This window comes from Candoia aspera, chromosome 12 (assembly GCF_035149785.1).
Source record: "Candoia aspera isolate rCanAsp1 chromosome 12, rCanAsp1.hap2, whole genome shotgun sequence".
Taxonomy (NCBI): Eukaryota; Metazoa; Chordata; class Lepidosauria; order Squamata; family Boidae; genus Candoia; species Candoia aspera.
In genome coordinates, this window is record NC_086164.1 from 11,454,444 (window position 1) to 11,480,065 (window position 25,622).

Below are 25,622 nucleotides of genomic sequence, written 5' to 3' on the forward strand. Positions count from 1 at the left end.
GTGAAATAGAGTTCTGGTCGTCCTGATTTCCCCTTGCCGAGCATCAGGCTTGTTTGATGAAGGAGCAAACTGTTTGTGGCACTTGCAGATCTGACGGTTGATTGCGGCTGTTGCGTCTCATGTGATATTCCTCGTAAAATGCTGCTGAGAGTGAGGAGAATGCGGCACGGGAGGCATTGAATTTTCCCTGCCTCTACATATATTGCATTGGTTTGGCATACTTCTAACACCTGCAGGGTGTAAATGCAGTAAAAGGTCCATGTCACTTGGACCTTGTCGCTGTTGAAGTTCTGCCAGCAGACTTGGTGGCGATCTGTTTGTTACTGGATGTAAGGCTAGTTTGGGAGATTGGCGCATGCCAGCAGGAAGGCAAGTACACGCTTCTGTAGCATTTTTATTTGAAAAGAGCTTGTGACCCCATTCTTGAAAAAGGCGGGCCTCACAAAGACACATCACAGGTCTGGGATTTTCCCTCTTTGCCAAAATTTTTGCTGTCTTGATTGGGAAACGATCAAGTATATAGCAGCCCAATGTATGCATGTTCTGCATGCGAATTCTATTACTAGGGATTGCAATTTAATAGCAGTTAGCTAATTGAGTGATACGGTCACTTTTGGATGCTTTTTACAGGTGCCGCCAAAGGGCAAATGAATATTTTGCGTTGGTCTTCTCATGGCCTTCATTAAGGCAATAGTTTGTTGCCTTGGGCAAAGGGGCATCTTCTTGCTGGGATGGGTACAGCTGAGAAGGCCCAGATTCTTCAACCATCCCTGCAAATAGGTGGCCAACTGAAGCTTTTTCTGTTTACTGGGCAGAATTCCTATTCTTTATGAGTGCCAGACCACATCAGGTTATTATCTACTTCATTATAGTAGCAACATCTTGGGGGGAGGGGGGCAAGGAGGCCAAGATATTCCCAAGGGCTAATTGTTGCTGCTAGAATACATGATCTTGAGCTGGCACATGGTTGTGTGAGTATATCTTCTGGAGGGCATTGTTGCTATCAGACCGTGCTTGGCATGGTCCCTCTCTGGTTTAATTATCAGGTATTTTGATATTCACTAAGCAAACCATTGCTGGGATCACCCTGCATCAAGGCTGGGGGTTGTGGGTGGGGAAGAAGAGGGAGGGAGGGAGGGAGGGAGGGAGGGAAGGAAGGAAGGAAGGAAGGAAGGAAGGAAGGGTTCCCCTCCTGTCTCCCCCCGCCCCAGGAAGCTGAGCCTGAAGTTGCTATTTATATCAGTTTAATTAGCCCCACTAATAATCTGATCAAGGTTCCACAGTGGTAATTAAGTGTCTGCTTGCCATATGCTCAGTGCTGTTTAAAAATCAGCATAATTTCACCTGCCATTATTTCTACTTCTACCTAATTCATTTGTGGAATGGGGGAAGGAGAGTGGATGCCTACATGACTTCTGAGAAAGTAGGCAATGCAGTGGTCGGCAGCTAGAAGCCCCATGGCTGGATGCAATCCTGAGTCCTATTTTTGGGGGACCCCAGGCAGGCCTCTCTAATTTTACTTGCTGAAAATGATTGGCCCCATTTCCTGCCATTTTGGGTGGGGAATGAACGAAAAGTGTAATGAAAACCCTAAAATAGCCTTAACAAAGTAAATCATGCTGGCTGGGGAATTCTGGGAATTGAAGTCCACACATCTTAAAGTTGACGAGGTTGAGAAACACTGAAATAAATAAATAAATCTTGACAACCACCACACCCCAATTTGGGAAGGGGTAGAAAAGCAGCCAATGTGCATTATCCATCCAGGTTTGCATTTGTTAGCCTGCTATTTATGGACCTTGGTCCTCCAGGCAGTAAATGCACCCCCCCCCCCATTGGGCACCTATACATACCAGTTTTGTTCTATGGTTGATGTAATTTTTCTGGCAATTGGCTTTTGATATGTTGGTTTATTGGTCTATTGCTCTGTTGCTGTATTATTTTACAGTTCACCATTTGTGAAGTGTGCTGTAGACATTTCTGTAGGACTGCTTGCCCCTGTGTTGCTAACGTATAGCTATCTGCCTTCTACAAGATCAGATCCTCCTTGCTTGCCCTGGTATTGCCTTCTCTGACTGGCAATAATGTTTCCTATAACCCATGGCTTGAGAAATGGGCATCCCCAGATTTCTTGCGGTATTCCCTCACAGGTCTGTGTTAATATGGTTTGAGAAATGCAGCCATGTTTGGAGAACTGAATGTCAGCTGAAATATATTTTGCTTCCTCTGGTGTAGGTGTACGATTCTTTCCACTTCCAACCCCACTGTTGATGCCAATCACATGGCTCTTGTGTTTTTTATTTGGAAGGCAAAACCTCCTGCCTGAGACTTCTGGGGATGGGGGTCCCAAAAATGGAAAGTGCCAGGCTGGGGGAATATTGACCCGTATAGTAATGCGCAAATGTTAATAACTTTCCCCTTTTCTGACATTTTCAGAACGGCAGTCATGACTGAGATGGTATTGTGATCATGAGTGAGGCAGATGATCTGTCACTGAGTCATCTGATGTCTTTTTTAAAAAAAACAAAGCCAGAATGATAGAGGGTGGCTGCTGAGTTGGACTGGAGCCCTGATGTGTGCATGACTGTGAATGTGGAAGCTTTTAACCACTTCCTTTGCAACAGGTCCCTGTTGCAAATCCCTCTTCTTCAGAAACTACTTTTGGCTGTGCAAAGAAACATGTCTCCCTAGATGTTTGTTTCCCACCCCACAGCTTTATATTGGACAATTGTCTTGCTGCATCTGTGGTCCAATAAGCAAAAGTTGGACTTTAAAGAAGCAGGATAGGAAGAGTACTGATGCCTTTGAACTTTGCCGTTGGAGAAGACTCCTGAGAATACTGTGGACAGCCAAGAAAACAAACAAATGGATCATCGAACAAGTCAACCCAGAGTTCTCACTCGAGGTACAAATGACCAGGATCAAATTATTCTACTTTGGACACATGATGCAACGACCCAGTTCTCTGGAGAAGGCTCTACTGCTGGGAAGGTGGAAGGAAAAAGAAGAGGACGACCAGCAGCAAGGCGGATGGACAGTTACAGTGGCAATAAGTACCCCATTGGGAGACTTAAAGACCAGGTTAGGGATAGATGGTCATGGAGAAAATCTGACTAAGTGGTCACTAGGAGTCAAAAACGGCTTGATGGTGCATAATCAATCAATCAATCAATCAATTTTAGAACTAAACAAAAGCAGGATCTCTGGGCTGGGGCAGCTGCTTGGTACTAAGAAAGAGGCCAATTCATTCTCAAGAAGGGGCTGGAAAAGATAGCCAGAAATGTTGAAGGGCCACTGCCCTTCCATAGCTAGATTCCCCAAAGAATACCATTTCTTTGGTTTGGGTTTATTGTACTTCATCAACTCCATCTCTGTTGCTTATAACCCATTGTTTATGGCTTAATGCAATGTGTGAACCTGACCACCCTGGCTTGTCCAACAAAGAGTGGCTCGGTGCCTGGCCAATTTTGACAGTATTTGACAGTACTGAGCTCAAGAAGAAGGTGGTATCTTCTATTCCTAGATTCAACCATTTGGTGATTCCCATGCCACACAGTTTCTTTAGACTGCAGAAAATCCAACTGCTTCTAAATTGTCTGGTTACACAGTTGTCCATTTCCAGTTATAAAAGCAATAACTTTTATTGGCAAAAGGGAGGTTCTACTCTTCACTCTGAGTTAATAAAGAGTAATAATGCAAAGGAGGTAGGAATTATGGTGGTGCCATCAGTTGCTAATTAGCTGAGGAATGTCTCATTTAAGGTATGCAAAGCGGAGTCCAGGAAAGGTGAACTTTGGAGGGAGGGGGCTAATAGAGTCCAGATTCTCTCCTTGAGGATAGTTCCTTCCTACTGTCTGTGATTACCACATAAAACAAGAGGGAGCTTTTTACTTTTTGCTTTCTGCCTTGCTCAGCCAATCTACTTAAAATGCACCAGCACTGTTTCTCGCGTTCTAAAATTGTGATTTTAATTCATACCATTTAGAAGAGGATTGTCTTTTCTGAGTCATCTTCCGGATTTTTCCCCCCTCCCTTCTCTTTTTTAGGGAAGCACTGTCAGCAGATCTTCACTGACAAGCATATACGTGAGCTTGGGTCTCTTTGCGAAATGTGCATGGGGAGGAAGAATGGGGAAGCTTTATGCTGAAGGGCTCCTATGCTTTGGGGAGTGGGGGAATGGGAGATTCAGTGTTTCTCAGCCTTGGAACTTTAAGATGTCTGTACTTCAACTCCCAGAATTCCCCAGCCAGCCATGCTCCCCAAAAGTAACACAAGCGGCAACGTCCCTGCAGTTCTGTGACCAAAATTTGGGCGCTTGGCAACTGGCATGTATTTATGACAGTTGCAGCATCCCAGGTTGCATGATCACCATTTGCAACCTTCCCAGCCAGCTTCCAGCAAGCAAAATCATTGGGAGAAGCCGGATTCACTTAACAACCATGTGATTCACTCAACAATGTGGTGATTCACTTAATGACCACAGCAAAAAAGGTCATAAAATTGGGCGTGATTCACTTAATGACCACCTTGCTTAGCAGCAGAAGTTCCAGTCCCAATTGTGGTTATAAGTCAAGAACTACCTGTATGAATCTCAAAATAATTAGCACTTATTGGCTGGAAAGAGCATCTTTTGTTTTTTAAAGGCAGGCAAGAGTGGGAGGCCAAATGCTATAACTGAGAGGGTGTACATATCATAGTTATTTGAAGTCAACCTTCCTGAAATACACAACCTGCAGCTCCCCACATGCTGCTGAACCACAAGTCCCAGCCACTCTGGCCAGCATGACCAGTTTTGAAGGACATTGTTGTCCAAGAAGACTAGGAGGAGTCACACCCTCCTACCCTTCCCCAATGCTGTGGCCTGTGAAAAAAGAACCTTGTATCTCTCTCCTGAAACTGGCTTCATTGGATGGCCCCAAATTTTAGCACTGCAAAGAGTCAAAATAAAAGCGGTTCGATTAAAGATGCTTGATTAATTCTGGTGTTGCTTGTGATGGGAGGGTGCAAAATGCATGCCACTGAAAGTAACTCTCACCCCAACATCCTGGATTTATTTTGGCTTCTTCTTTTGGATTTCAGCAGGCATTGCCTACAGTGGTCTTCTCCAAACTGATCTCTTCCAAATTTGTTGATCTACAGGGCTCAGTACGAATCTCTGCAAAATCTGTTCTTTTTCGAAGGTCTTGGGCAAGTGCTGCAGCAAACACAAAGCCCAGGGTGATAGTCAGCCGAAATGAAATATCCATGCTGCTTCCAAATTTTGGGAGATCCTTAGCCAATATCTCCTCCACGTTTTTAACAACCAGATAAGGTTGATTAGATGAAGTAAGACAATTTAACTGTACTTATGGAAGGGATGAACAACTCTTTGTTGGCTAATATGTCCTAAGTGGGTATTAGGAAAAAAAATTCAAAAATATATGTAATGACAATGATTAAATAAAAACCTCTTATTCACATCTAGCATAGCTCCTTGCAATCACAGAGGGAGACCAAGCCCATAGAGAGCACAGACCATTTCCATTTATTAATGCTTGAACCATGAAGTCACCTCATTAAAAATAGCATAAAAAGAAGAAATGTGGCAATTTGCAAACAAATAACGTATGATTTAAATCTAGTAAAACCTGAAAGGGCAGGAAAAATGCCAAAATCATATTCTAAATAACTCAGTCATTCAGTCTCATATTTTAAAGCCAAGCTGTAGCTCTAAAAATGTCAGTGGAGCTCCAAGTAGGGCAGGGATTGATTAATCTGCAGAATGTTCCTTTAGCCCAAATTTCTGGCAAATTTTCACAGCTGGAACAGCAGAGTTTAGGGGTTTTGTTTTTGCTTTAAATGTCCCCTTGGACATAATTGCAGCATTCAACCTGTGACTTTTTGAAATATTTACAGCTCTTAGGCCAAAAGCATTTGTTACAGGGCGAAATGCCAGGTACCAACTTTTGCTTGCAACATTGATGACCCAGTGTGGGTGAGACTTTCAGGACAGAATCAGCGCATGTCATAAAGCATTCACTCAACAACGGTGCCTCGGATGGCATGGCCAGCTACAGCTGGCTGAGAAACTTCTTATAGTGGTTGGCCTGCACATGAAGTGTTCATACTATCAAAGTTGGGCAGATCCAATCATTACATGTGCAATAGCACAGTGGCTTTCTGAGTTTTTGATTTACAGCCTTGTGGTGCACTGGAGAAAGGATGGCTGTCTTGTCTGATAATCTGCAGTTGTGGGTGGTTTATAGAAGAGTTCTTGGATTCTTACCATCCTGAGAACCAGTGCTTAGCATTGTCATAATTTTAACCTAACCCTCTTGCAAACAGTTCTGTTGTATTTTAGCTTATGCACACAAGTATGCATGCCTTTGTCATGGATAGGCTTCAGAATTAATTGATCTGTTCCCAGCTTGATAATAAGAGCATACATCAACACACTGTAGCAGAGCATATTTTTGAAAGGATTAAGATCATTGTTTCTGCTGATAAATGTTTCTGTCTTTGTGCAGGTAGACATGCACCAGTATGCCTTTATTAACTGAAACATCTGCTTGAAATACTTCCCACTTCCATGTGCACTGTTTCATGTTTGTTTTGCTGCTATAAAACTTAAATATTTTCTTTGCTTTTGTCCAAGCTGCCTTTTCAGTACCTTCATCTTCTAGATTTTTTGCTGTGTAATCTGCTTTAGTTTGGGAAATAGATTTGCACATAACACAAGACTCCCAAATGGATTAATCAGTGGCTGCTTTCTCGAGTGAATGAATCTTTCTTTGCGTGTGCTTAATTAGAGCCACAGACGGCATCTTCTGATTGCTTTAGGAAATCTCCAAGTTTTTCCCAGAGGGCTGGATCTCTAACTAGGAACTTTTGTGGCTATAAAGCTGATTTCCCCAGCTTGGTGTTCTCCAAATGTTTAGGACTTCAGCTCCCATGACTTTTAACCACTATGACAAATACTGTGCCAGCCAGTGATTATGGAACTAAGTTCACACATCTGGAGGCCCCACGTTTAGACAAAGAAGTATAATTTAAAGGTAAACAGTGATGATTTTTTTAAAAGCAACCCCTATTTTCTGGATAGCTTCTTATTCAGAGAATTTTGTTAGAAGCTTTTTAAATATTTTATTGACTTGCCAAGATGAGTTTCATTTTGATTACTAAGATCATTTCATCGATGACTGGCCCCTTCCAGCTGTCTTACACATTCCCTTTGATCTCACACTCTCCCATTCATTCTGTGAATATGAAACTACATGAATTGGAAATTTGACCTCTTTTGCTAATTTTCCATTTTTTGTCTTCGTTAAAATAATCCTCTGGTTTTAAAGTCTCCAGACATTCTCTAGGCCTATTAAAAAAAATTTTAAAAACTGCAATAACCTTCAGTTCCACAACTTTTCAATGTTTTAGGACCTTTCTTAATAGGAACATTATAGAAAGAATAAATTTTCTACCATTTCAGTAAATCAGTCAGCCATGTGTGCCTGAAAATATTCCATGGAAGTCTGGTGGAATGATTTTGTGATCTTGAAGTCTTGCTCCAAGATTTAATGAGTTTAAAATAAGACAAGGGACTCATGCAAATGGTAGTACTGAAGTCTTGTTGAGTGCCCCCAAAACCTAGGACTAAGTGCTTGGCTTTGTGGCATATTTGACAAATACCTGATCCATAGTTTGACAGCTGCACCATCCCTTGCTTCCTACTTTGATCCTTAAGCTCTTTAGAAATCTGTCCACAGAGTTCAGATGGTGAATATGTTGTCCCTGGATTTAACAATCTTGAGAGATCTCAGCATTGCAAATTGCACAATGGCTTTGTTAATTTGGAACAATAGCCTCTTCATCTTACAGCAGCCTATTCCAATGTAATGATTTGGTGATAGCTGGAATATATAGGGATTATCCTCCAGTACATCTGTAAGATACAAGTTTGGAAGAAACTCACTTGCAGACAGAAAGTAAAGCAGGTGTGATAAAATGAAGCCCTAAAGGCAACTTTGGAGTTGCCAAGCCACTTGGATTCCCGCATCCTATTTGGGATGCATGGTGAGAAATTACAGCCTTTGTCTCTTCCACATGATTAATTTTGTGCAAGCAGCACCTCCTTTGGTCAATCAGCAGTTTCTTTAGTCTGACAAACATTAATGTTTTGTCAAGTTCTCCAGAACCTCTGAAAGCTGTTGTGATGGTGGGCTGGTTATTCTGCTTATCACAGCTCAGCAGCTTGTGTTTTTACTTCCCTCCTAGCTAATTTGGATCCCCCGTTTCCCCACCCTACCGAGGTTTTAAAGAAAACCTGCAACTCAAACCCAAAATTCAGTGAGCAGGACAGTATTCCAGAATGCAAAGAAAATAGCAACTGTCTTAAGGGAAGGAGGAGGTCAGAAGACCTTGCTCTCTGAATGGCCACATTTTGGATAATGAGATTCTACGAAGTGTCTTCTGGGTGTTCTGAGTCCTGAAGTGTGGCCCAATAAAGCAAAGCATGAGCAGACTTTAAGAGGAGCATAATTGGTCCCTTTGTGCTGCAGCCAGTCAGCCAAACATCATTGTCTTTCTCTCTCTTGAGTTAATAGATGGAACTTTCCTTGCTTGGGCTAACTGCCAGAGGTGTGCATCTGGGGACAACTGCTCCACTATGTTCTTCAAATGCTATCTCAGTCCAAAACATGTAACAGAAACATTGCCTGAAGTGGGATTTGCTACCATTTTCTTAAGTTATGGATACATTTAGGTGCTTTAGCACCCTTAGCTAAGTCCCTTTAAGCACATGTTGTGGTAGCAGGGGAGATTAAACCATCATTTTTCCCCCTTTCTTCTTTAAAACAGGGTAACGGAAGCCAGCTCAGCATCTCAAAAACTTCTGAAGCACAGGGCTGCTTTCTGGGCTCCTTCCAATTCTGGTCCTTCAAGATGTAAATCTGTTTCTTTCTTACCACATGTTTTGGAGCATGAATCAATTGCTCAGCAAAGAACCACAGGATGTTATGCCCCCCAACCATCATCACCCTATGTGAAATGAGAATCCCATCTGAAATGGCTTGTTTTAGGAGTTCATCCTTTTAGGTGCCTTGTGGGAATGCTGAAGCACATCTGTATTGTCAAGATCACACCAACATTATCCAGGGTCTTTGCCTCCATTTTTTCCCAAACTCATCCCCAGAGGAAAAAGAATTTCACCATGGATTTTGCTGGGAGCCAGTGTTGGTGTCTCACTTCAGTTCCATGGTGATCAGAACCTAGCAGAAATAAAGCTTGGCTGGTGTTTGTCCTTTCCCAGAAACAGCATACCGAGAACAAAAGTTTCAGATGTTTTCTAAAACGTATGAAGAAATTGAGAGACAATTTCCATCTTTCTTGAGCTTTTGGAAAGCCCAGAGCACTTCTCAGGCACTTCTAGAATCCAAGCTGGATTTCAGCAATATCAGGAGGAGGGACATAGGTTCTCCATTCCTGCTTTGCAAATTAATAAATGGGTGGGAGACACAACATTGACAGCTTGGAGTTATTTAATGGAAACTTAGGGGGAGAGGGAGTTAGAGCATGCTCACACCTTGCCATACTGCAGATTCAGAGGTTTCAGTTGAAACAGGAATGTCCTGAGCTGACTTATAAGCAAAGCCATTTAACTCACGCGGTGGCACTGCGGGTTAAACCGCTGAGCTGTCGATCGGAAGGTCGGCGGTTCGAAACCGCGCGGCGGGGTGAGCTCCCGTTGTTAATCCCAGCTCCTGCTCACCTAGCAGTTCGAAAACATGCAAATGTGAGTAGATCAATAGGTACCGCTTCGGCGGGAAGGTAACGGCGTTCCGAGTCGTCATGCTGGCCACATGACCCGGAAGTGTCTATGACAACGCCGGCTCCAAGGCTTAGAAACGGAGATGAGCACCGCCCCCTAGAGTCGGATTCGACTGGACTTTACGTCAAGGGAAACCTTTACCTTTACCTAGTATGCCCTTGCAGGATCCAAAATGCCATGGCATGAGTATTTATTTTATTTACAGAATGTATATAATCGCATCACGATTCTAGGCATCTCACAGCAATCAATATAGAAACCAAAATAACCTTCCCACCAGGCACCAGACCAAACAGCCTCCCAGCTGGGCTCATCTCAGGATGAGCATGTAACACGGCTGCTTCACAGGCTCCCAGGAGGTTTCTAGGTGCAGTTCAGGGTACTGGTTCTGAAGTACAAAGCCTTTCATTGCACAGGACCTGGTTATCTGTGGAACAGCCTGTCTCCGATTAGGTCTGCCCATTTGATAAGTGAGCATGCTCTGGGTCCCATTAATTTAGCGGTGTGGTCTAGTGGGACTCAGGAGATATGCCTTCTCTGTCACTGCACTTGACCTATGCAACATTGCTCCCTCTGAGATTTGCTAGATCCTGACCCTCTCTGTCTTTTGGAAGGCCCTCTAGCCCTGGATTTTCCCCCAGACACAGAGTGAGGAGTTTTGTGCCCATCTTGATGGTTTGGGGATTGTTTTAGGTAGACAAAGTTGCCCTTGGCACATTATGTCTTTAACATTATATGTTCATGTGGGTTGGTTGTTGTTGTAAATATGAGTTGTTTTTACTGTGTACACCACCCTGAGTCACATGTCGATTGGGCGGCTATATAAATCAGTTTAATAAATCAATAAATCCCAAGTCTAGGTGATTTTCTTTGCACAGTACTGTATCTTTCTGGTCTGTAGATACTGAAGATTGAATCTTCTTACAAACACAACACACAAGCCACTCCTGAAGTCCCTTCCCACTCATGTTCTTCAGGGTGGTGCATTTCAGCAGAAACAACTGAGTCACACAGCAGCCTCTGTGAGTCAGGTGCTGGGGCCCAAGAGAGCTGCTGCTTTTAAGAATCAATCAATTGATTGTCTTCCAAGCATGCACAGGTTGTTTAATTGATTGAAGAGCAGAAGTCCCATCTTGGGGGCCCATTGATAGGATGGCTTATTAATGAAAGTGACAGCTCAGCCTCTTGAGAGCCACAATCCTGGTTCAAGAATGCCAGCATTCACCCTGGAGCAGGCTTTGGATCTAGAAACTTTTTTCCAGTCTTGAAAGCTGCCCTTAGTTCTCTTTTGCCATCTTTGCTCTGCTCTGCTGCTGTGAACCCAGAGGCTTTGCTGGACTCAGAGTAATATTTAATCTGGGTTTATTTACTGTTGTGCTTACCTATTTATAAAGATTTCTCCCTCTGCTGTCAGAATAGCATGCATTTATGCGTTCTACATTTTTAAAAAAAGGGCTTGTAAACTACCCCCACCTCCAAGTAATGGCATCCAGTGGGCCACCCATGACCATGGTAGACCACTTTGTTCCTTTGTCTCTAGCATCCTCATTTACAAGTGTCTCAGGGTAGCAGTTCCTGTGAACGTGTCTGCTCTAAGATCAGTCAGAGAGGCGGAGAAACCAAATTCTCCGATAGAGCCAATGACCCAAGTATTTTTTTTTCAGCTATCCATCTCAGAACAGCACCGTCAGCCACTGGAGGGGAGACATTAATTGGGCCATTGTAACATTTTTTGTCTTTGAATGCTGTAGCATTATCTCCCTGGAGCCTGGAAAAAAGCAAACATTGAACAGGAAAGCTGTACAGTGCTTTGGGATTGAAGGCAAAAAGATGCTTTGGAACATGTGGGGCACTCAGAGAACATCTTTCCTTAACTCTTTGAAACAAGAGTCTTGTCCTGGGTTGCACAGCCAGCTGGGGCCATGTGTGTGTGCCTTTGTCTGAAGCACCTTTTGCTGCCCAGCCCTATTGAACAGCCTTCTCCTTCTCCTTCTTGATGTTGTTGTTTATTCGTTTAGTCGCTTCCGACTCTTCGTGACTTCATGGACCAGCCCACGCCAGAGCTTCCTGTCGGTCGTCAACACCCCCAGCTCCCCCAGGGACGAGTCCGTCACCTCTAGAATATCATCCATCCACCTTGCCCTTGGTCGGCCCCTCTTCCTTTTGCCTTCCACTCTCCCTAGCATCAGCATCTTCTCCAGGGTGTCCTGTCTTCTCATTATGTGGCCAAAGTATTTCAGTTTTGCCTCATTCCCTCAGGTGAGCAGTCTGGCTTTATTTCCTGGAGGATGGACTGGTTGGATCTTCTTGCAGTCCAAGGCACTCTCAGAATTTTCCTCCAACACCACAGTTCAAAAGCATCGATCTTCCTTCGCTCAGCCTTCCTTATGGTCCAGCTCTCACAGCCATATGTTACTACTGGGAACACCATTGCTTTAACTATGCGGGCCTTTGTTGTCAGTGTGATGTCTCTGCTCTTAACTATTTTATCGAGATTTGTCATTGCTCTTCTCCCAAGGATTAAGCGTCTTCTGATTTCCTGACTGCAGTCAGCATCTGCAGTAATCTTTGCACCTAGGAATACAAAGTCTTTCACTGCTTCTACATTTTCTCCCTCTATTTGCCAGTTATCAATCAAGCTGGTTGCCATAATCTTGGTTTTTTTGAGGTTTAGCTGCAAACCAGCTTTTGCACTTTCTTCTTTCACCTTCATCATAAGGCTCCTCAGTTCCTCTTCACTTTCAGCCATCAAAGTGGTATCATCTGCATATCTGAGATTGTTAATGTTTCTTCCAGCGATTTTAACTCCAGCCTTGGATTCCTCAAGCCCAGCTTGTCGCATGATGTATTCTGCATACAAGTTGAATAGGTAGGGTGAGAGTATACAGCCCTGCCGTACTCCTTTCCCAATCTTAAACCAGTCTGTTGTTCCGTGGTCTGTTCTTACTGTTGCTACTTGGTCGTTATACAGATTCTTCAGGAGGCATACGAGATGACTTGGTATCCCCATACCACTAAGAACTTGCCACAATTTGTTATGGTCCACACAGTCAAAGGCTTTAGAATAGTCAATAAAACAGAAATAGATGTTTTTCTGAAACTCCCTGGCTTTTTCCATTATCCAGCGGATATTGGCAATTTGGTCTCTAGTTCCTCTGCCTTTTCTAAAGCCAGCTTGTACATCTGGCAATTCTCGCTCCATGAACTGCTGAAGTCTACCTTGCAGGATCTTGAGCATTACCTTACTGGCATGTGAAATGAGTGCCACTGTTCGATAGTTTGAACATTCTTTAGTGTTTCCCTTTTTTGGTATGGGGATATAAGTTGATTTTTTCCAGTCTGATGGCCATTCTTGTGTTTTCCAAATTTGCTGGCATATAGCATGCATTACCTTGACAGCATCATCTTGCAAGATTTTGAACAGTTCAGCTGGGATGCCGTCGTCTCCTGTTGCCTTGTTATTAGCAATGCTTCTTAAGGCCCACTCAACCTCACTCTTCAGGATGTCTGGCTCTAGCTCACCGACCACACCGTCAAAGCTATCCCCGATATTGTTATCCTTCCTATACAGGTCTTCTGTATATTCTTGCCACCTTTTCTTGATCTCTTCTTCTTCTGTTAGGTCCTTGCCATCTTTGTTTTTGATCATACTCATTTTTGCCTGGAATTTACCTCCAATGTTTCTAATTTTCTGGAAGAGGTCTCTTGTCCTTCCTATTCTATTGTCTTCTTCCACTTCCGCGCATTGCTTGTTTAAAAATAATTCCTTATCTCTTCTGGCTAACCTCTGGAATTTTGCATTTAATTGGGTATATCTCCCCCTATCACTGTTGCCTTTTGCTTTCCTTCTTTCTTGGGCTACTTCTAGTGTCTCAGCAGACAGCCATTTTGCCTTCTTGGTTTTGTCTTTCTTTCGGATGTATTTTGTTGCCGCCTCCTGAACAATGCTGCCAACTTCTGTCCAGAGTTCTTCCGGGACCCTATCTACTAAGTCCAGTCCCTTAAATCTATTCTTCACCTCCACTGCATATTCCTTAGGAATATTAGTGAGCTCATATCTAGCTGATCTGTGGGTCTTCCCTAATCTCTTTAGTCTGATCCTAAATTGTGCAAGAAGAAGTTCGTGATCTGAACTACAGTCAGCTCCAGGCCTTGTTTTTACTGACTGTACAGATGTCCGCCACCTTTGGCTGCAAAGGATGTAATCAATCTGATTTCGGTGTTGTCCATCTGGTGAAGTCCATGTATAAAGTCATCTCTTAGGTTGTTGGAAGAGAATGTTTGTTATGCAGAGTGAATTGTCTTGGCAAAATTCTATCAGCCTGTGTCCTGCTTCGTTTTGTTCTCCCAGGCCATACTTACCTGTAATTCGAGGTGTCATTTGACTGCCCACCTTAGCATTCCAGTCTCCTGTGATGAAAATAACATCTCTTTTAGGCGTGTTGTCCAGTAGGTGCTGCAGATCCTCATAGAACTGCTCTACTTCAGCTTCTTCAGCATTTGTGGTTGGGGCGTATATTTGGATCACTGTGATGTTAGATGGCTTGCCCTGAATTCGAATTGAGATCATTCTGTCGTTTTTTGGGTTGTATCCAAGCACTGCTTTAGCCACTTGACTATTAATTATGAAGGCTACTCCATTTCTTCTGTGGTCCTCTTGTCCGCAGTAGTAGATCTGGTGGTCATTTGATGTGAAGTGGCCCATTCCAGTCCATTTCAGTTCACTGACGCCCAGAATGTCTATCTTTAATCTTGACATCTCACCAATAACCACATCCAATTTGCCCTGGCTCATAGATCTTACATTCCAGGTTCCGATGGTGTGTTGATCCTTAGAACATCGGATTCACCGTTCACCACCAGCACCGTCGGCCGCTAGCCGTCCTTTCGGCTTTGAGCTAGCTGCGTCATCACGTCTGGGGCTAGTTGAGCTCATCCTCTGTTCCTCCCCAGTAGCATTTTGACCATCTTCCGACCTGGGGGTCTCATCTTCCGATGGTATACCGACATATCTCTGGTTGTACTGATCCATTTAGTTTTCATGGCAAGAATACTGAGGTGGGTTGCCATTACCTTCCCCAGGGATCGCATTTAGTCTGACCTCTCTGTCATGACCTTCCCGTCTTGGGTGGCCCTTCATGGTTTAGCTCATGGCATCACTGAGGTGCTCAAGCTCCAGCACCACGACAAGGTAACGATCCTTTGCTGAAGCCTTCTTGATGTATATCACCCCAAACCAATGGCTTCTCCTGTTTCTCCTTTTGGATTTTCCTAGTGCAATAGTTTTCTGTGGCTTTCTCCAAATGTAAATATTCCTTGTGTCTCTGTGGGAGCCCATCACAATACAGGTCATCCTCGACTTACAACCATTCGTTTAATGACCGTTCAAAGTTAGGACGGCACTGAAAAAAAAAGACTGACTGTATGGTTGGTCCTTGCTCTTACGATCATCGCACTGTCCCCATGGTCACGTGATCAAAATTTGGGCGCCTGGCAACCAGCATGTATTTACAATGGTTGCAGGGTCCCGGGGTCAAGTGATCGCCTTTTGAGACCTTCCCAGCAGGCTTCCGACAAGCAAAACCAACCGCATAATTCACTTAACGACCACATGATTCGCTGAACGATCACTGCAAAAAGTGTTGTAAAATTGGGTGTGGTTATGTGATGCCTCGCTTAATGACCACACTGCTTAATGATGAATTTTCTGGTCCCTATTGTGGTCATAAGTCGAGCACTATCTGTAGTGTCGTTATAGATGAGAATTCATCTTATTTTTCCCCCTAAGTTTTGAGGCTCTTTTCTAACCCCAGCAGCATCCAATTAATGCAGCAAACTGTTGCTCTGGGTTTGGTTTTTACCAGGAAAAAAAGCATCATTATTGATGCTGAAGTTTCCCTGCATTTGGCAGTCTTCCAAGAAGCTGGGAATCTGATTGAGGGGTGTGGTGGCAGCAAGGAGGGAGGGCGTTAGAATAAGCTGTGTTGGACTGACCCCAACATCTGTGAAACTCAGATGGAGCCAAGATCAATATGTCATTTGGGCTGCGGTTCATTTGGACAGGAGGACGAGAGAGTGCGGGAATTGCCCTGCACAATCTCTCAAGGAAAGACTTGGAAGAAGGAAAGGGGAAGGATGCTAAAGAGAATGGCTTAGTTCTCTGCCATGCAATGAAGAGAGAGATGGTGCTTCTGTGTTTTGGGACCTGCTCTGTCTAATTCTCCTAGCCCATCTGTTTTCGTTGACATTGTTTGGGGAATCGTGCAGCTAATTAGCCACGTATTTCAGTGGGGAATGCGGGCAATGCTGTCACTGGGACAGGAAAAGCCCAAGTGCCTTCTTTCATGTAAATTTCAGCAGCATTTTAGGAAAAGGCGTGGACGGGATTGGAGTGCTTTCACACCCGGGTTATCTGATGGCAGCACCGTGGGTGTGGCAAACCTCTTGCTTTCTAACACACATTCTTGGGGAAGTGCCTTGTTTTGGGGGCTGACCTCTCTGGCTCTTTATGAAACCCATGGCCTTGGTTGTCCCTTTATAGGACCTCAAAAACGACAGCAGGGAGAATGCCCTGACAGTTTTAATAGAACCGGGAGAATACCAGACTGAAATCTGCTTCATTCCACGCTCCGCAGCAGCTATATTATGCTCTATCCTGCTGCTAGTATTTTATTTCTTTGCCGATTTTCCAGAGTAATGAACTTGAAGATCTGCAAGTTAATGCTGGGTTCCAGGGTGCGGAATGAGAGCATCTGGCACAGACATTTATAGAAGATGCTCAGATTTGTTCTTAGTTAATGACAGAATAACAGACCAGATGGGAACCACGTGCATGATGTTTGATGTTCCCCAGTGAATTAAAGGGTAAGATAGAAACACACCATAGACGAATAAGCTTCAAAACCCAGAATCCCAGGAACCAAAGAGAGGCTCAAAGGCAGAGTTATTTAATTGCTATACATATTAAACCACCTTCCTATCACTAGCAAGAAGCAGGGTAAGTGATGCAATATCTGAAAACAATTTAATCTTCCACTTAATTTCTCCAAATTCGTCCTATCACAGACAATCACTTCAATTTGAATCTCATTTGGGATTTTTCACTCAATTGCCTGTGTTTCTACGTATATTTCTACCTTTTTTTTTAATGGGCATGGGTTTAGGGTGACTCATTTGGCATAAAGTGCATTTAGATTCGCTATTCCCTCCCAGAAATTCTAACAAAACAGCTTGTCTGAGGGTTTCCTTGCAGTCTTCTTCAGTGTCAGTCCTGGTTTGCTTTAACCTCCATCACTTCTGGTCATTCGCAGCTTATTCATGGTGATCCCTTCTATCAGTCTCCTACTAGGAGCGGTGAGGCAGGGCATAGTTCCTCTTCTAAATAATTTGCTGCAAGGTGCTAAATGTGTGTGTTTAACACCCAACAGCTACAGCGATCCATTATAAGTATGAGCTCTTGATGATACAAGTTCTCCAGATGGTCTCAGATGTTTCCCCGGACTATCAGAGGTTGCTATTGATGGGAAACCACACTTAGATTTGCCAAACGCATGTTGTTTTAGATTAATATTGCAACACATAACATACTTCCGGGACTGGTTCAGACAAAACATCAAACTAATGAGCCTTCAAATACTTTAGGACTCATGTATTCCTCACATACCATGATCCCTTCTTAGTCTGTTGGAAACAATCAATTTCAGGTTTTTTGCTTATTGTCCTTCAGTGTCTGGATTAAAACCCACAATTTGATCCAGATTTGTGAAGAAACTCAGCCATTGTTTTGTGCTTTGGGGGAGATTATGATCTGCTGGAACTAGAAGTAAGCTTGGGACAATGTCTAAAACAATCTGTAGTGTCAAGAGGCAAGCTGATCCCCAGAAATTAATCAGCAGGGTGTTGGCAACTATGCCAAAATTATTGTTCTATTGGCAAGAATGTGAACCAGTAAACTCCTAGAAGTAAGCCCAAAATCCAGGAGCCCACAGCTGGGGATGGTGGCTCAAGCTAGTGGCAATGAAGGCTATTGGTCATGATTAGGTACAGGATACTGAGATAATGGCAGTTAAATGCTTTGAAGACATGAAATGCACCTGGTGTACTGTATAGATGCTAAATACAATTGATTTGCATGAAAAGTTTGGAAAATTCTATGGGAAGGCATGTGGAAGAAGGGGTTGATTGATTGATTGATTGATTGATTAAATGAATAAATAAACATTGGTGTTTGAGATGTTCTTTATGTTGCAGGACAGAAAGTTTGGTGTCAGATATGTTGAGAGAACAGAATTCATACTTGATGAAGCGTTCATGGCTGGAGCTAAACAGGCCAGAGAGAACATTCTGACCATCAAACCAGGATGATAGAATCAGAAACATCATGCAAACATGTACAAATTACACTAGATTCATGCGTCACTCCGAATCATGGTTTATTTCATAATTGGCTGAGATTGTACAACATCTAAGTCATCAACCATAGCATGTAAAACCTATTGGCTATTTTTTTAGGCAACACACTAAGCCAAAGGCAAACAAGTTACATTATGTGTCAGGTCAGACATAGAACATTTTCTCCAGTATTTCTGCAAACGTGTTTCTGATACCATCAAGGTAGGCAAAAGGACACCTGCAGCCTTCTTCAGGGATGGATGTATCATCAGGGAGAAGATGGGCCATTGGGTATCCTGTTTTCCAAACTATTTTAAGTTCTATAAAGTTCAAACTGAGCCTGGAAATGACCCAATAATCTATCAATCTTCTTTGCAATAAAAGTTGCACATCTGCAGTACATAGCAACACCTAGCCAAACTTGGTTGATCTTCAAAATTAAGCAGGTTTGGACTTGCTTAATACTTGGACGGGAGACCAAGAAATCTTAGGGCTTTAGGCTTGGCTAGGAAGTTAAAAACAGCCTTGGAAGAAGACAGTGGCAATTTTTTTCATACAGTATTGTTGCCAAGAAATCTGTAAGAATGTCCCCATACAGGTAGTCCTCACTTAACAACCGTGATTGAGACCGGAATTTTGGTTGCTAAGCCAAGTGGTCATTAAGTGAATCCAACCTGATTTTACAACCTTTTTTGTGGCGGTTGTTAAGCGAATGACCACAGGGGTTAAGTTACCCATGTGATAAGCAAATCATGCGGTTCCTCATTGATTTTGCTTGCCAGAAGACGGCTGGGAAGGTTGAAAATGGCAATCACATGACCACGGGATGCTGCAATGGTCATAAATGCGAACTGGTTGCCAAACGTCCATATTGTGATCACATGACCGTGGGGATGCTGCAACAGTTGTAAGCGTGAGTACTGGTTGTAAGTCGGTTTTTTCAGCACCATTGTAAGTCTGAACCATCACTAAACAATTGGTTGTTAAGTGAGGACTACCTGTAAGAGAAACCAAGCCTTTATTTTTTTACTTAAGGTCCTGAGTAGGCCCTTATTTTTTTTTTTCACTTGAACTCTGAATGCATTCTGGGAATGCCTTTTTCTTCTCTTTTCACCTCCTCTGAGCATGCAGAGAAATGTTTCACAAGGATCAGTCCTGAATACTCAAAACCCCTCAGGCAGACTCCCATGCCCTGCCTAAAATAATGAGATTTGAGAAATAGATACCACTTTTAAAAAAAATTGCCCTCAGGCATACTGGAACCATGCTTCTGAGCTTTTATCTGCAATCAAGTGAACCAGGATCTTTTAAAAACCAAAACGTTGACTTGCATCATTACAAAATCTGGACTTTTTTCTTTTCTTCTTCTTTTTTAGAAAGAAGCATCGGGAAACATATCAGCATCAAAGCAGTAGGAATTGACAGCTCTGATTAGAGATGCTTATGGAATTCAGTCCCTGTGAAATCCAGTGTGAACTGACTGACATATCCTGAACTATTTTATAGATGCATCATTATCCTTGGATTTTTCTCTTTTTCACCTGGCTTAAAACAAATCCCAAAATACTTTCATGAAAGCATATAATGATACCTTAACATGTTGATGTTCAGTTAAGCTTCTTGTTTTTAAAAATTAACCCATCTGTGTAGATATGAAGTGAAAGGACTTATGGATAAAAAGTGAAGTAGAGGCAGATACTGGGTAAAAGTTGCATGTGAATTGGTCATGGTTGTGAAATTGACTGAGGCAGCTGTCCCTGGTACTGATGCAGATGCCAGTATTCCAGGTGTTATGGTCCTTTGAGTCAATCTTGATTCCTGGTGACCATTTGGATAGACCCATGTAGTTTTCTTGGCAACAGTTTGGGAAGTGGCTTCCCATTGCCTTCTTCTGGAATGTTTTTCAACTTCCCTGGGCTAGGAGAGACTGATCTAAAGTTAAGCTGGTTTCCATGCCTAAAAGAGGCATTTTTTATTGTAAACTGCCCAGAGTCCTTCTTCTCGGAGGAGATGGACTGTGGCAAAATTTGAAGAATGAATGAATGAATAAAGGAGGACTAGATCCCTCCACTCCCAGTCCAGCACCTTTAACTTTAAAATCATACTGGCCAACTCCACTTTTCACATATACTTTTTTATTAAGGATTTTGATTACAATAGTAGAAACTAATAAAACTAAACTTAAAAAAGAATAGTAAAAAAGAATAAAAAGTGCAAGAAAAAAGAGAAAAGAGAAGAAAAAGAATATGATAAAGAAAAAGAAAAGAAATATATAAAGAAGTGAATTCCAACCTTCACTGCAACAAGTCTAGACAAATTTAGTAACTCTTCACCCCCTGTAAGGTTACAAACAGATATCTCTTCATCCCACATCCCATCCCTTATCTATAAGCAAATCCATAAAACATCAACTTTTCAATCCTGGTGTCAGCAAAAAGTCTGTAAAGGGTTGCCAGAATCCTTGATCAAATAAGCCAACTTTATATTCTTTCCTTTTACTTCTAACACTCTTAATCTTTAGTTCATTCAAATATTGTCATAGGTTTTGATTTCTCTTCAATTCTTCTTTATCCCATCTCACAGACTTCTTTAAGGGTTTAACAAGCCTCTTTTGCAGATCCAGTAAGAAAACATTTTCCAGGTCATTCTCTTGGTTTGTCATTTGTATTTCCCCTTTAATTTTTAAAACTTCAGCCAGTTTGTTTTGTATATCCAATAAGGCATCCTTTTCCAAATCATTTTCTTGGCCCAGCATTTGTAGTTTCACTTTCAGTACTTTGTCTTGTCAGACAAATTTACTCCACATCTGTCATTCCTTCATTGACATCTTTTGGACATAATCTATCCATAGAATCAGAGATCATTACCAACACTGTTGATATTGTAACTACTAATTTCTGACTCCGTTCTTTAATATTTCCAATGTTAAGACATTTTGTGTCATTTTGTAAGGCCCAGTTAACTGATACCAAAACTGGCTTGTTTTTTTTTTCCATTCTACATAGAATCTTTAGTCCCCTTTAGTGTCCAGTTTCTAACATCTGAAAGTTGCTTATCTTTGTTATGAGCCAAGATAGCCAAAATAACTGGTTCCCATGAGAAACTATTTATTTATTTTTAGTTAATTCCAAGATCTTATACTAAAAGTCAATATTCCAAATTTAACTGGACCCTTAATCCATGTGTAACTTTCTTAGATAAAAATTTTATTTAGCTTTTTTATGTTGATTTCAAATTCTCTAAGTTCTCGAGCTTGTAATTAATTTTTCTTTTATTCGAAGTTGAAGCTAAACTCACCTGGTAACCTTTCAGACTTGTCATTCCTAAGATCTCCAATAGCTTTAAGATGGTTAATAGGCGATTTCCAAAAGTGATTAGAAAATGAGGCTTGCGAACTTAGTGTCCTTTAAAAGGCTCCACCACGGTTGCAAGCAAGATGGCTAATCCTTTCGTCTCCTGGTGCACAAACCCATGGAAGACTGTTGTCCTGTGGTCTCCTTGTGAGGAGCAGCCATCTGGAGCACATGTGGGAATCTCCCTCCTCTCCTTACCCAGGGAGGTTCCAAGGAACTGGTCTACTCACTGCTTCCGCTTTCATGGAGACATCTCCAGTTCTCCATGCCTCCCCCAGGACTCTTGGCTTCCTCCACTTCTCCTGTAGTTTAATGAATGCAGACCACTGCCAAGAATAATAGCAACAACAACCATCAACACAGCATTATTGTTGGTTTTGTTAGGTGTTATAGTTCTTAATGTTTCACTGTCTTATGCATTGCTTGGAGCCAGAACAGCATAGAAATCAATCAATCAGTCAATCAAATAATGGCACCAGGGGTTTTCAGCTGTCTTCCAGATAGCTATCAGTGGCAGAGAAGCCTAATGTTTCTCTGTATGTGATCACACTCGACTTGTGATTGGCTAGGATGTAATTCAATTATGACGAACACGTTCTCACTTGTACCAGGAAAAAGAGAATTCCTTTATTTGAGAGCCCCACAACAGAAATCAGAGATGATGATGATTTGTTTAAAAAACATTCGGCACCGCTAGTCCGCTTAGGAGATTTTGATTTTCATTGACATGGGGTTGGCTCTTCGTGAATTGATGCTCTGCACAAAATAGTCCTTTACAAAACAGAAACATGCATTAAGTTGTCTGGGAAGAAAAGCTGGTTCCTTGAAGAGCAGTCTTGCAAATTTCTACGTGTCTGACAACTTGCTTGCTATGGAAGTCTCCTCTCTAATTTTCCTTCATTAGCTGCATTAAAGAGAATCTGCCCCACTTCCAAGCTCGAAATTTTTGAGCTGCCAAGCTGGCAAATGGGAGAGATAATTAGTGAATGAAGCACTCCTTGTTTTTAGCTGAATTACACCCTTAATAGCATTGAGCTGTAAGAAAACATGATAGCAAAGGATGGTAATCAGCTGGTTTGCATTAGTTTGTTTAGAAGACCACATTCAGTTCAGTGAAAATGGGGAAACTTCCCCTATATCCTTTTCCTAGCAAAGGGCTGTGAATTATAGAATTAGAAGGAGTCATTTAAGCCATTTTTGGTTCCTACTCTACTGTGTGTATTTGTGTAAGTTTGTGCATCTACATGTACAGGTAGTCCTCGACTTACGACCGCTTGTTTAACAATGGCCCAAAGTTATGACAGCCTTGGAAAGGGTGCTTTACAGCCTGTAAAGCACTTCTGAGCATTGCAAAATGTTGCACCACCCCCTCGTGGTCACATGATCTCATTTTGGGTGCTTGGCAACCGGCTCACATTTAAGACCAGTTGTAGCATCATGTGGTCATGTGATTGCGTATTGTGACTTTTTTGCCATTTTCCAGCAAAAAACACACCTTTGGGGAAGCTGGATTTGCTTAACGACCCGTGGTTTGCTTAACAACCTTTGTCATTGCTGGACAGGTAAGAGCTGAAATCCCGAGTAAAGGGTGGGCACCAGCTTGCCTACTCACACTCTGTTACAAGGGTGGCATACCTGTGATCCTCCAGATATTTTTGGGCTACATCTCTCCTCATAACATAGATGACTGGGCTGTGTTGCAGAATGAGGGTCTAAGGCACCTTAACAACCAGAATCAGGCCTGGCTTACAGTCCACTTTCTTTCGGGGAGCTACATTGCATAGGACTTGGAGGCAGGAAGGATATGAGCATGGAAAGGGGGCAACAGTTTGAGTTGATTGCAGCAAGCAATGAAGACATGACGACTTCATTATTTAACATCTTTCCTGTTTCCTTGAAATCTAAATTTGTGACTGAAGCTTGGCAGACAAGGTCCTGGCATTTGCTTGCATTCGGTTTCCTGATAAATTACACTATTGTTCTTCCCCTGCCAACAGAGAAGTTGAGGCCCACCTACTGGCACAGATGTTAAACCAGATTTCCTGATCCTATTTGTCCATCTCTCAAACAGTGATACATATGTGGGGTTGTGGGAAAGCTGGCTTCTTTATGCCTCCCTGGCATTTGGGTGTGTATGTGTGCATCTGCGTATGCTCCTTTTCTGCATGTCAGATTTTCCCTTTTGTTGCATGTCCTAGATGTGTGAACGGATGGCAGGGTATCGCCAAGTAGCAATCAAAAGTGTCTAATAGGGTTGAAAAGCATTGAAATACCTACGCTGGAGGATTGGATTATAAAATTAGCCGAACTTGCAGAAATGGCAAAGCTGACCAGTCTGGTTGGAGAAAAAATGACAAAAGAATTTTTTGAAAGACTGGAAACCTTATATGGACTTTTTGTCGAAAGAAGAAAAGATCGATGATTTCTGGATTTGGGGATTAAAAAGGGATGAAAAGGATGGGAAAAAAGAATAAGATGATAATTACTTGATAGAAAGAAGGGCAGAAAGCATAACTGTATGTTTTCTTTTCATTCCCTTTCCCTTTCTCTTTTTATTGTATTGAAATATATATACATATACATATACATATACATATACATATACATATACATATACATATACATATACATATACATATGAGCCTCGTGTGGCGCAGAGGAGTAGGCGACAGTATTGCAGCCGAAACTCTCCCTGTGACCTGAGTTCGATCCCAGCGGAAGCTGGATTCTCTCTCGGGTGGCTGGCTCAGGTCAACTCAGCCTTCCATCCTTCCGAGGTCGGTAAAAGGAGCACCCCGCTTGCTGGGGAAGGTGACAACTGGGGAAGGCAATGGCAAACCACCCCACTCTATAGTCTGCCAAGAAAGTGTTGTGAAAGCGACGCCCTCCAAAGGGTCAGACATGACTCGGTGCTTGCACAGGGGACCTTTCACCCTCACATACATATACATTTATTACTTTTATGGAAGAGATCGCAGTTGAAAGCCAGCATTCAAAAGATGGGTGGTCAAAGGATGCATGTAAAAAAACTGTCCCAGACAACTTTGTATCCAACTGGCATCTTTGTGATAAAGGATCACCATTTAATAGCATGTAAGGAAAAAAGAAGAAAGGAATTGGTTGGTACCAGCCCAAGATTTATTAGGTCAGGGGAAATACATGAAGTTAGCAAAGTGAAAGCTAAAAGTGAGATAGCTGTGGCACAAACTGTATTTATTTTCCTGCTTAACACACTGTAAATGGAGAAACCCAGGATGCAGAGTCCACAGTCTGGTAGCTTGTGGGGGAGGGAAGAGGAATAAAATGTGCGTTTGGAATATTTACTGGTGCAGCAAGCCATGAACACCAAGCAATTTCTGCAGCAACAAATGGGAGGCTTTTATTATTATTATTGTTTTTTTGTTTTTTGTTTTTTTCCAGAGGAATAGAACTGCACGTAATCTTTTAGTTAAACATGGGAACACAGTACGTTGGGCTAAGCAGCTTCCAGGTTCTTGTATTTTAGTCTTTTGATCTTTTTCATTGCAATGGGTGTATCTGGGAGCATTTCAACCCCCCCTTGCCCAGTTTGTTTTAATGCACATTTCTGTTCATTCCCTTGTGCCAGGGGTGTGCCATTTCCATTGGCTTGAGGGATGCCCCAGGCTTCATCTAGTGTGTGAAAGGCTGCCCTCCCAAGGTGGCAACACCAAGGTAGAGGGTGCATCTGCAAGGCTTAAAGCACCCATTCTGCCCTGCAAAATCCCCCAAATGCAGAAAAAAAGGCCTCCAACTTTGGCCTATCCCATTTGAAGGCGCCCAGGGGGGCAACTAAAAGAAGGCTGAGGTGGCCCCACCCTACAATTTTTGGACTCGTCCATTGGACCCCTAACAGCTGAGTTCTGCTAGTGCCACATCCATATAGCACAGAAGCTTTTTGATTTGCCCTGTTTTTGGAAACAGGCCACATCTCTCTTTCGTGGTCCCAGCCCATCTTCCTCTGTCCCTTAACACTATCTCGGCTCCTAATCTCTTCTCCCTGGCTATGACCTCCTTTTGGATCCGTTTCTTCGTTTGCATTTATTTACAGCATTTCTACC

The 25,622-nt window shown here is 42.5% G+C and overlaps 1 protein-coding gene across 2 annotated transcripts in view; it reads left to right on the forward strand.

Annotated features, from left to right (window-relative positions):
- The window catches only part of MID2 (midline 2), a 158,614-nt gene that overhangs the window by 80,006 nt on the left and 52,986 nt on the right, over positions 1–25,622 (forward strand). The window lies entirely within an intron of this gene.